This window comes from Octodon degus, unplaced genomic scaffold (assembly GCF_000260255.1).
Source record: "Octodon degus isolate 3935 unplaced genomic scaffold, OctDeg1.0 scaffold00151, whole genome shotgun sequence".
Taxonomy (NCBI): Eukaryota; Metazoa; Chordata; class Mammalia; order Rodentia; family Octodontidae; genus Octodon; species Octodon degus.
The window spans coordinates 4604726-4616495 of record NW_004524727.1 but is presented as its reverse complement, the minus strand read 5'-3'; positions in this window follow the sequence as shown (position 1 = coordinate 4616495).

Genomic DNA, 11770 nt, shown 5'->3' with positions numbered 1-11770 from the left:
AGGTGCTTATAGAGTATACCCCTGTGCCATTTCTTTAGTAGAGGTTGATGGAGCTTATGCAAGCACATCTGTACTATAAAATGCAGTATAGAATTTCTAATTCTCCTTCTTCCCAGAGTATTAAGATACTCAAATCAAATTAAGAAATGGTCCACTGCTTCTATAAACATTTCAACACAACTTTTAACAGCTCATTTCTGTGAAGGACCCTGTTGCGAGAGTCACGGAGAGGGAGTGAGCAGGACCCAGGCTGAGGGGGCCGGTACCCTGCAGCTCTTGCTGGGAGCTCTCCCTCTCTCCCACATCCTCTTCATCTCTTTTGTGCTCATCTGGAACTTACCTGCAGACACAAACCTCCAGAAGGCAGACAAGAGCAATAGAGCACTTAGGAACATGTCTAGCCTTGGGACTTCATGTAAATTGGGTTTTCTCCAATGTGCTGAGGCTGAAGGTTGAATTAATATTTTTAGAAAAGTTGGCCATGATAATCAATCATATATATATATATATATATATATATATATATATATATATTTTGACCAATAATATTTCTGACCTTTTTACTCTTTTAGTGTCTTCTTCTGTACAGATTTATGAATGTGGAAAAACCTATAGAACAAATTAAAATCCACATAACAGTTTACACATAACATATGATAAAGTATGGTTTATGACATTATTCTGGAGGAGTGTGATCAGAGACCATAAGACTTGTATTATTAGCCAGTGTTATTAAAATAAAAAGAAAACACTGTTTTGAGAAGCCAGGCTATTTTCTTAACACTCAGGTGTTCAGGACATACTTCATGACTGGCAAATTAAATTGCCATTTCTTTTTAAATTTTTTTGCAAGACAATGTATGGGTTTGTTGTGTCACTTTCAAAAGAGAAGGCAGAGCCCAAGATTGGCACTGCTGACAGTCTGCCTCTGGAAAACAGCCCACAGTATGTGACAGGTATCCTGCCAGTCGGATTACAGTGACTACTTCGTAGTCCTCAGTCCTACCTCCCTAACTCTCTCTTTATAGTTTGGCTGCTGGGGAGTCCTGAATAAACTGTAAATTTTTGCTGATGGAGTTATCTCATTTTTTCATTTATTTACTTCTTTGCTTTTAGTGTTGTTTTAACTTTTCTGTGGGTACTTAATTCCTACATTGATATTTACACATCCATCTGTTTCCAATACTCGGTTTACACTTGCATCGTCTGGAAGCCTCCTACCATGTAGAACAGAAGCAGGTAGGACATAAACAGTAAGTCTCTGAACTACTGGAAGCAGTTGAGCAGCTTGCAAATCCAGAGAGAGTATTGGATTTACAAAACAAAGTCGAATTTTTAAAATACACAAACCTTCATAAAGACACAAATCTAAGTGAGCCTGACTTTTTTTTTTTTACCATAATTCCATTTAGAGTTCATTTATTTTATTCATTCTCAGACCTAAGTAACATACCATTCCTTTCTGGAGTCTCCTGTTATATCAAACAGGGGCACACTGTGACCAAATTTCTGTTATATAGAGAAAAGCTGGAGAAAGCTCTACTTATACAAAACTCAGATGTTGCAAGAATAAAAAATCCTAATAGTGTGTGTGTGTGTGTGTGTATGTGTGTGTGTGTGTGTGTGTGTGTGTGTGTAGGTGTGTAGGTGTGTGTGTATTTGTGATAGTTTTAGAAACTGTGTTTGTACTGAGGTTTGCCAATTGGATTATCACTAAAGAAAACCTGTCCAGGAAAAAAAAAATCTGTCTTTTTTTTTCAAAGTTTTATTGATAAACAGCAATGAGACAGTTTCAAATCAAATCGGAAGTACAGTTTCAACAAATAATACACTGCATATATTCTTCTTGGTGGTTAATTGCTGTACAAGATGAGGAATTGTGATCCTATTTACAAACACCATTAGAACAAATCATTCTATTCATTAAGAGAATGCAACTATATATCCCAACCACTTTGAATACACAGATACAAAATGGACATTCATCGGTATACCCCATTTTTTCTAAGTTCCGTTATTGAATATTATAGGTGTGTAAACTCAGCAAAATATTCTAAAAGAGTCCAGTAGCCCATAATAGCATTGGGTCTTCTGTTTAACTGGCAATGTCAGAAATTATTGACCTGAGTCCCCCACAGCTCAACATAACAGCATGGCTTTATTTCCTATATTTCGTCTTCATACTTTTCTACTGGATGGTTAAGAGCAAGGTAAAGCAGGACCTGTGCAACAAGAGTCGTAGGTTTTTGGTCTGAGAAGGTCAGTGAAATGCCCTCAGGATTTATCCTGAGATCCTGTCTTACTGAGAAGGGCTTCCCTAATATTTTGGTTTCCAGTACGGGAGCTCCTTGTTCAATTACTTCCCCTCCACTCTACCGAAGTCCTTCTGCAAATGATGAGTTAAATGTCATCATATGTTCATGCCTCTCTAGTTCATTATTAATTTAACCCAAATTACTGAATACTCATCTTTATACAATACCTTTAAGGGTATTTTATAATTTACCACGTACATTATGACACTGTAACATTTTTAAAAGTACCGAGTATTAGTAACCATCAACCCCTCTGTTTTGGGTAAGATGGTTCCGTCACTCTCTTCAGGGACAGACTGACGTAAAAGGGAAGAGGTAAAACCTCAATCTGTGTCAGTTGTCTCTCTATCACTTACCTTAGGTTATTGTTTCTTTCAGAGTTAAGTGTTCAACACATTTCTGACAACTGGGTGAAGAAACAAATCAGTATTTTAGGTTTGCTCTGGAATCTAACTTAAAGTTAGGGGAAGAAGGGTAGATGCCTATCCTAGAACAGTCCTAGGTGGTGTGGTGTAGATGCCCACCCTAACTAAAGTAGACCTTGAGTGTGGAGAGAGTCACTTACTAATAGGTGTATTCTTTCTTTAGACTTGTATGGGCTATGATGTAAAGTGCATGGTATGATAAGAATAAAAGAAGGCTTTGGGAGGCCATGTACTGGGTGACCTTTCCATGAATTCCTGAATCATTGCTTTAGATAAGTGTCTTCACCTTTGAAATTGATCTTCATCTGCATAGAGATGTCATAGTCAGAGTTATTTATAATTCAGCAATGCACTTTGCCATCATATTTTCCTACAAATTAGTTTATTAAGATGATCTCAGAAGCTCACAGAAGCATTGGCAAAGTTAGGCAAGTAGCACCAGTGGTCAGTGTGAACAAAGTCCAAAGCTGTGTGGTGGCGAGGAGACGGTCCTGATGAACCCTACCATTGTTGCCCACATGAGCTGGTACTACAATTTTTTTTTCCAAACTGAGTTCCAGCCTATGTGGCTCTTGCTCCCTGGGCTCCCCTTCCCACATCTGAGTTGAAAAAAACAAGAGACTGCATGACTGTTTCCTCCATAGAAAAGTCTGCAAACGATGCAAAGATGCTTCAAGTTGTGGGGCAGCTAGGAAATGAAGGAAGTGTTCATTGGAGAGAATACGAATGTGCACAGGATTTGCTTTACAGGGTTACTGTCGTGATCAAGTTAACCAATGGGAAAGTCCATGGTGAATGATAAAATGCACAATTCATTGCTCTTTCCTGTTTTGGTCTAATCTCAATTGTACTTCTTTATAGGTCACGCATCATTATTGCATTATTAGTTCAGGGAGGACAAGAAACACAGCCAGTAGAATATTCCCACTACTAATTTAATAGCCTGACACTCAGAGAGCTTCAGAAAATGTTCATTAGATAGATACAGATGGCTACAGAAGAGTGTGTCTTCCAACTCCCTCTAGAGAAACAAAGGGGTAATCTTTGCTGTGAGACGTATTTTACAAGTAAGCATAAGATTGCATTCAGGACTACTGCTTGCACACCCAGAAAACTGATTCTAACAGTGGTTGCCCTGAGCACCATATATCTCCATGCTCCTCAGTGTGGCCTCTGTGCCCCTTCTCGGAAGGATTTGAGCTCTTTTTAAAATGTGCAGTTTAGGAGTCTAAAGCATCATGTTATTCGTTGGCTAGGGATTATTCTTGGTTATTGCAGCTTATACTTCTAATGATGCTGCACATTCAATGTTAGGGGCTCCAACCCTCTCACTAGGGGGAAATACATACACCACGATCCTGTCATATCAGGGCCATGTGGCATAGCCACCCAGTCTTGTCTTCCATTGTTCTCTTTGAAGTTAAGGTCAGAAAATGAAGATTAATATAGGCTCAGCCCTTAGATTTTATAAGAGATTTGAATTTGTACCCTTTGTGAGAAATGCAGTTAATATTTTCAGCTTTTTTAGCTTGAGAAAATGGAGAATTTAGGTGACATGACCTAGTTTACCCTGTTGCTAAAAGGTAAATCAAAGTATAGGTTGTGTCCTCTAAATACTGTTAGAAAATGTGAACTGCAGTAGTGTCTGTTCTACTTATGTTATTGGGTAAATCCACATTTCTGAGTGTAAGGTTGGACATATAGCCATCAGATATTAGATCAAGGGAGAAAAGGTTCCCAAATTGCTCATGAAATTGAAGTCATTTGTGGTCTGTGGTACCCTGGCAGAGAGAGTCCTGCAAGTTATTATAGCTCTGTGTGAGAATGCTGGGTAACGTTTTCTTGTGACAAGACTCTTATTTAACAAGATGAATGGTGGAAACTTGTCCTAATTATGGGTGCTGTGTTGCCAAGTTTCCCAGGACTGAGATTTTAGGATCAGCGATGAGTAATTTTTGGTAGAGAGAAATCATACTTAGAAACTAACCTGAAAATCTTTTTACTAAAGGTCTCACCTTTGAAGCTGTCTCTTGGTGACTATGTGGGTAGGAAAGGTGCCAAAACATGAGGAGCATTCGTGATGGAGTGAAGAGAGTGGATGTCCACACACAGGACCTCCAGGGGCTAGATGTGGAAACATCTATTAAATGAGGGGAAGGTGCATATTAACCAGTCTCAGAGAGGGGAAGCAAAGCTTGATCCTTGGACCAGTGTCAGCTGTAAATTATTACCAAGATTCCCAAGTTCACAGCATGCCCATCTCCGATCCACAATTGGACCATCATTTCTTTCTTTCCAAGAAAGGATTTTCAAGAGAAAACACATTTATGGTTCTTTTGTTCCTTTCCATTTCAATTAAGTAGAGGGCATCCTGAAACAAAGATTCATCAAAGGTTATTTTTAGTTCACACTCAAACAGAGACTGTGCACTTGTGCACACACATGAGCATATCAGCTATGGCATTTGAAGTGAAGATGGGAAACACCAGAACAGTGCCCGAGACAAAAATACCTGCAGCTGAGGTTCAAGATGGATGTGAGAGGTGGCTGTTTGAGTACCATTTAAATTTTACCTTCACTATGTTACACAGCAGCCACACAGAAATTCAGGTACTTAGATAAGCTTGTTTTCCTAATTAGAGATCTCAATGAACATAGCTGTATTTCCCCCACCTCAATGTTATGCTGTCTTGGAGGTTTCCCTGAGTCCAGCTGTTCTGGGGTCTAAGAAACCCCACTGGAGGGGTTGTGGGAAGGAAGTTGGAGACCCCAAACTGTTGTCCTTAAGAGGCTTATGGATTACCAAGCTCAACCTAAAAACAACAGAGCAGTTTTATTGTGATCTCTCTTACAATTAGTAGAGGGTGAGGAAAGAGAAACACCAAAATTGGAGAGTACCATAACTCAGTAACTAACCTAAGTAATAATTAAAGTGATATTTAAGACAACAAACAGGAAATTATGGTCTCATACTGGGCAATTATCTGGTAAATAACACTTTATTAGAGCCAGGTATATAGGCAGAGAGATGTGATGTTGAGGATTACATGCCTGCATGCAGTCTTTATCTAAAATTTCATCATGGATTATTAATTTCCTTCATTATATTTTCAGTTTTTAAAATGTTGCTTTAGCCAGGTTGGTGTTGCATATTTGTAATTCCAGTACTCAGAAGGCTGAGGCAGAAGGATTGGCATGAGTTGGAGGCCAGCCTAGACTACATAGACAGTTCAGGGACAGCCTCAACCACAAATATAAAGCAAGACTCTGTCTGGACAGGGAGGCAGACAGACAGACAGACGGACAGATGGACAGAGGAATGGACAGTTGTACATACAGACAGGCAAGCAGGCAGGCAGACACATAGATAGACAGCAACAACAAAAAACAAAACAAAATGTCCCTTTAACATTTTGGATTAATATTCCAAGTCCTTTGAAGTGCTCCACTTGCCCCACACTAATCAGAATTTAAGATATTTGGGTCTTAGATTAAACTGAACACAGTGTATGCTCAAGAAGCTGAGCTCACATCCCTGGAATATACACATTGACAAAGCATTTAGAAAGGAAGAAATGGTGAGGTGGAAGAGGAAGAAAGGGGCTAAACAGGAAAGAAGAATCCGTTTTCCTAGAGCCTCTCAGGATCTCACCTCTGTCAACAGCCAGTCATGCTGTTCTCATTATGGCTGAGCACATATGTACATCAACATTTAATCTAGTATTTGTCATGTAGTAGATTTTTAAAGTCATATTTTTAATTATTGCTCCTTTAAGATCCTGATGTGTAAATGAGCATAATAAAATACCCATTTCACAGGATCGTTTTGTGGTTCTTAGATGTATGTAAAATTCTGGAGCTCAGTTTCCACTACATATGAGGTTCTGTGGAAATATTAGCTCTTAAATTCCTCATATTTGACATTTTTTTTTTTGGCTGGCTCAGCCATCCGTGAGGGCAGGGCTGGCGTGGCATGTGGTTCTGGGGATTCAAAGGCGGTCTCCTGCGCCTGCCTAAGCTTGCCAAAGCAGGCACCTTAGACCACTGAGCTGTCTCTCCAGCCCCTGTATTTGATGTTAGTGTTGTATTATTTCTTAATGATTTTCTCTATCACGTAATACAATATGCTTTTTATTGAGTGAATAGTAGTAGATATTCAGTGTCAAATTCTATTACTCACGTTAAGAGTTGAGTACAACCTTGTGGATCACGTATCTGTTGTACTTGTGAATCATATATTTCCTTGTTTGCATTTCTGACTTAAACTGAATGTTCTTAGGAAAAAAGAGGTCAGACTGTGTGCTGCTCCGTTAGCTTTGCTTTTGATCACATTCATTTAGTTTGTGTTTTATTTAGTTGGCAACATGCTTCCAAGAGAACTACCTGTCTTGGTTCTTTCACAATGATCTTCTGGGAAATGTATGAGTAGCTACATTTGCCACTTGAAGAACACGGGATTCAGAGAATCTATGACTTTTGTAGGATCTAAAAGCCAGTAGAACTTTCAGTTGAATATAATCTCAAGCTGGGTGCTATGGCTCAGATCTGTAACCTCAGCAGTTGGGAGGCTGTTTGATATTTTGTTTTGTTTTCATCTTACTGCTAAATCATACTGTCTTTGGGGAGGAAGCACATTAAGCACCTCCATTTATGGTTCAATAAGTGATGATTTCATTCACTCAAGAGGGCACATAAACACATTCTCTGAGAAGTCATTACTTGTATGTTGCAGCCATATTAGATATTGCCATAACATCAGCTCCTTTTTGTGATTTTAGTATTTACAAGATACTGTGAAGTCTCGTACCTGTGGCCATCGCACACTGACCTTCCAGAGGTTACTCTGTGCTTTACTCACCTCTGTGCCTCGGACATTGATGCAGTCAGTGGCGCCTATTAGTTGCTCACTTAACATATAGTGAATAAATGAGTTTATCTGTCTGTATTCTTATTTGATGAAGTGTGACATTCCAATCTTCCAGACACTACATGAGAAGCTGTACCTCCTTTCTCTTCAGTTTACTCTACAGTTTATCTTGCAAAACAAATATCACCTAAAAACAAGAAATAGCAAATTAAACATAGTTTCTTCCCTTATTTTTTATTAACAATTACTTTTGAGATAGTAATAAAATGTTTGAAGTTATATTAATCTGAGTTTGGTATTGCTTAGGAAGTTAGATTTGACTTCTAGAAAGTCATTAGGTAGATATTTAACAGCTCTTTCAAGGCAGGTGACAAGAACCACCGTAGGCTTCTGGGCTAAGTAGAGTGCATGCTAGACCCTTTTGAGGTTATCCATTGGACAAGACAGCCACACAACCAGTGACTTCTCAATATACTTCTTTGGATATTTCCTTTGGTGAAACAGAGGGTGCAGTAAGGTCAAGTCTACAATTATTTTTTATCCTAGAATTCTTTGTTGTAATTATGATTAGTGCTATTTTTTTTAACTGTAAAGAAGTCAGTTTACAAAATTTACTGTGTAATAAAGCATGGTTCCTGTGGAATAAGTGAATTAGTTTAGTACATTGAAATAAAACTCTCTGACACTCTAAACACAACACAATTGGAAATAAACTTGGAAGGAAACTCAATGGTGCACTGGGAGCTGTGAAAGTTCTATATTGGGCATCCTCTTGCATCCCCAGTGAAGTCATTCTCCACTGAACAAATGTACTTTTTAAAAAATGAACTTGTGTTGATGAGGTTGTCTGCAGCTCTTCTCTGGGAGAAATCTGATTTAAACAAATTAAATTTCTTCCACTTTTTAAATTGAACAAGCCAGATCCTCAACCTATCTCCTTACTTCCATGCAGGAGTGAGATGAAGACCAAACTGTAATTGGCAATTAATAACTCCAGATTCTATTATGGAACTCTCATTACAAATTCCATCTGCACAGGCGCTTCACAAGAAAAGTGCGTGCCTAGGATGTGGTGAGCAAAATCCTCCACACCAGTTCTTACAAAAGGATGTGGGTCAGGATGACATTGAGATGGGAGGTTTTGCCCCCTTGTGACCTGCCATGGACATCTGTTCCCTGGTTTGACAGCCACACACTGGATAAGTGAAGGGGGAGGCCAGGTTCCTGAGCAGCTACATGGTATAATCTAACAAGGTGGCACTTCATGCAGAAATCTTAGATTTCATCTGTTCAGACTCTTCTATGCAGGGTTTTTCTTGTATTTATGAAGTCCTCTTATTTCTATGCACAATTTCATGTTTGAATACCAAAAAAGATAACTGGAAAATTGATATGATTCACATATACTCAAACCAATTAATAACAAGGCATACAAATTAAGATGATTTATTAATTTTCCCCCTTGAATTGGTACACACACTACACAGACAGACAGACAGACAGACAGACAGACACGCACACACACACACACACACACACACACACACAGCAGTATTAGTTAGACAAATGTCCAGCCAGGTTTGTGCACTTACATACCTCTGTAACTAATAAGTGGAAATGAGTAGCAATAGCTGTAAGGGTATGTATATTCTTGAACCAACAAATCTACATCTTGAGGATATCCTGATATGATCATAGTTTTATTTTTGAATTTTCACTTACAGTACTTAAAAATCAGGAAATAACTGACATTAAGGGATTGGGAACATTAACTTTTTTCTGGATAAAATAGAAGGTTGTGCAGCCATTGTAATTACGTTACGGCAGCACTCTGAGAGGCTAAGACAGGGTTGAAAGTTCGAGCACAGCTGAGGCAGTTTAGAAATTTCATGAGACCTGTCTCAAAAAACAGAAAAAACAAAAATACCTAAAGAAAAGGGAATGGTAGGGAATAATGCTTGGTTTAATCCCTAGTAACACAAAAAGAGAAAAATTTTATAGATGAAAATTTACTAACACTCAGCTGAAACAATTCAAGGTGAATTTCAATAGTTTTTTTTTTTTGCCTGGAAAATCACTCCTTTTCATATGCTTTAGTATCCTGTAATGTTTTACAATGAAAATAATCTGCTTTTTAATAATGAAAACTCAATGTGTATATAAAAGGCAAAATACATCCTAAACATCTCCCATTGACAACAGGAATCATAGATTATAAAAACATCTCCACTTGAAAGATTGAAATAGACTTTTTTTTTTAGTTGAACTCCAAAAATTTAAAGACATAGAATCACACCATAAAGATGAGTGACAAGTGTTGCAATGTTAATTGTTCATATATTGATGCCCAAATTATCAAGTGTTCTGTAAGACATGATCAGTGTTTCTCGAGATGAATACAGGGAGGATTGTACCAGTCATGATTACTGGAAGGGCTAGGACACCCTTTCAGTGTTTTCACAGTTTACAACTTACCGAATATTAAATTAGTACGAATAGAGAATAGCCTACCGAGCAAATATATGAGCTTTAGAAACATTAAAAATTTCAACTTCCTCAAGAGTTAAACTTTGAAAAATTAAGGCAAAGAAAAGCTTTCAGAGATTTAAGCAGATACTTCATTAGTCTTTCTTAGGGAAATGTTCTTCGCAATTGAAATGATATTTATGTGAACACAGATGAATAAAATTTCAATAAACACAAAAGTCTGATTTTAATGTGCTGATGAAAAGACTTAAACTATCAATTTTTCTTCTAATCAAAGAAATAAAATTAAAGAATAGATGCGCTCTTTGTTTAAAGTGATAAAACAAATAGCATTATAAAAATAAAGAAAATAACAAATATTAAGTATAGTAAACAGAGTTGAGAACCTTCTTACATGTTGTTGACATAATTATAAATTAGGGGAAATTTTTGGAAATAGCAATTTGGATTGAGAATGTAACACATAATCTTGCTTCTCAGCTAATTTACACTAGCTTATCTTAAAGGGATGAATAGAGACATAATAAAATCCATGTGCAAATATCACTACCTCATGTATAGTAATAAAAATCCAGAAGCAACCATGTGATCTAAGTCATGAAATTTTATTAAATAAATTTTCATGTGTATAAAGGTACATTTTTTTTTGGGTCAATAACATGATGTTTCATGGCTGGTGAGAAAGCTCAGTGGACTAGGCACCTGCTCAGGCCAGCACAGAGACAGTAGCTCCATACCCAGTACCACCTGCTGCCACAGGCCCACCCCTGGGTGAGCTGAGCTGGATACCAAGACCTGGCGTGGTGGTGCACATGTGTAATTCCAGCTCTGGGGAGGCTGAAAACAGGAGGACCGCTACAAGTGCAAGCTGCATAGTGAGACCCTGAACCAAATATATGTTAAAAAATAAGGGACCAAGGAGATGGCTCAGTGGAATAAGCGCTTCCTTGGCAAGCACAAGGGCCTTAGTTCAATCCCTGGTTCCACCAAACAAACAAAAAATAAAATAAAATAAAATAAAATCATGCTTCAAAGAATATTTAAATTCATGCAAAGTATTCATAATATATTGCTAAATGTAAAGGAGGAATACTAAACCAAACATAGATGTACAATTGGATTTCACTTTTTACATAAATGCATGTATTCATGTATTTAAAAACCATTTTTCTAAAACCTTATAACACAAGCCAAGCCACAAATGACAACTTTATAAGTGATCAAATCTCTTACATGCATTACCTCTCTGGACCATGTGTCTTATTCTGTATAACTCTTTGGAATATTTCCACAATTCACTTTCCACATTATAAGTATAAATAATTGGAATTTAAATCATATAAATAGGGCTACAGAGGAAAGTGATCGACAATGTAGTGTGCCTAAGGAGAGTCACCTAGAGAGAAACCATTCTCTCAAGCTTTCACAGAGAGCAAATTGGTCAAGCAATGGGCATGAGTCGTCCACATGGCTGACACTGACAAAAGATCTACAAACTGCTGTACATGGTTTCAGGGTAAATCCTAGGGGCTTTGACTGACCTTGTCAGATACAAAAGTTACACTTTTTGTTATGTAGGTCTTGCTTTATCTTGGTCTTAACAATCCAGTAGAAAAGTATAAAAACAGGGTATAAAAAGTAAAGCCAAATTAATATGCTGAGCTATAAAAGGCTCA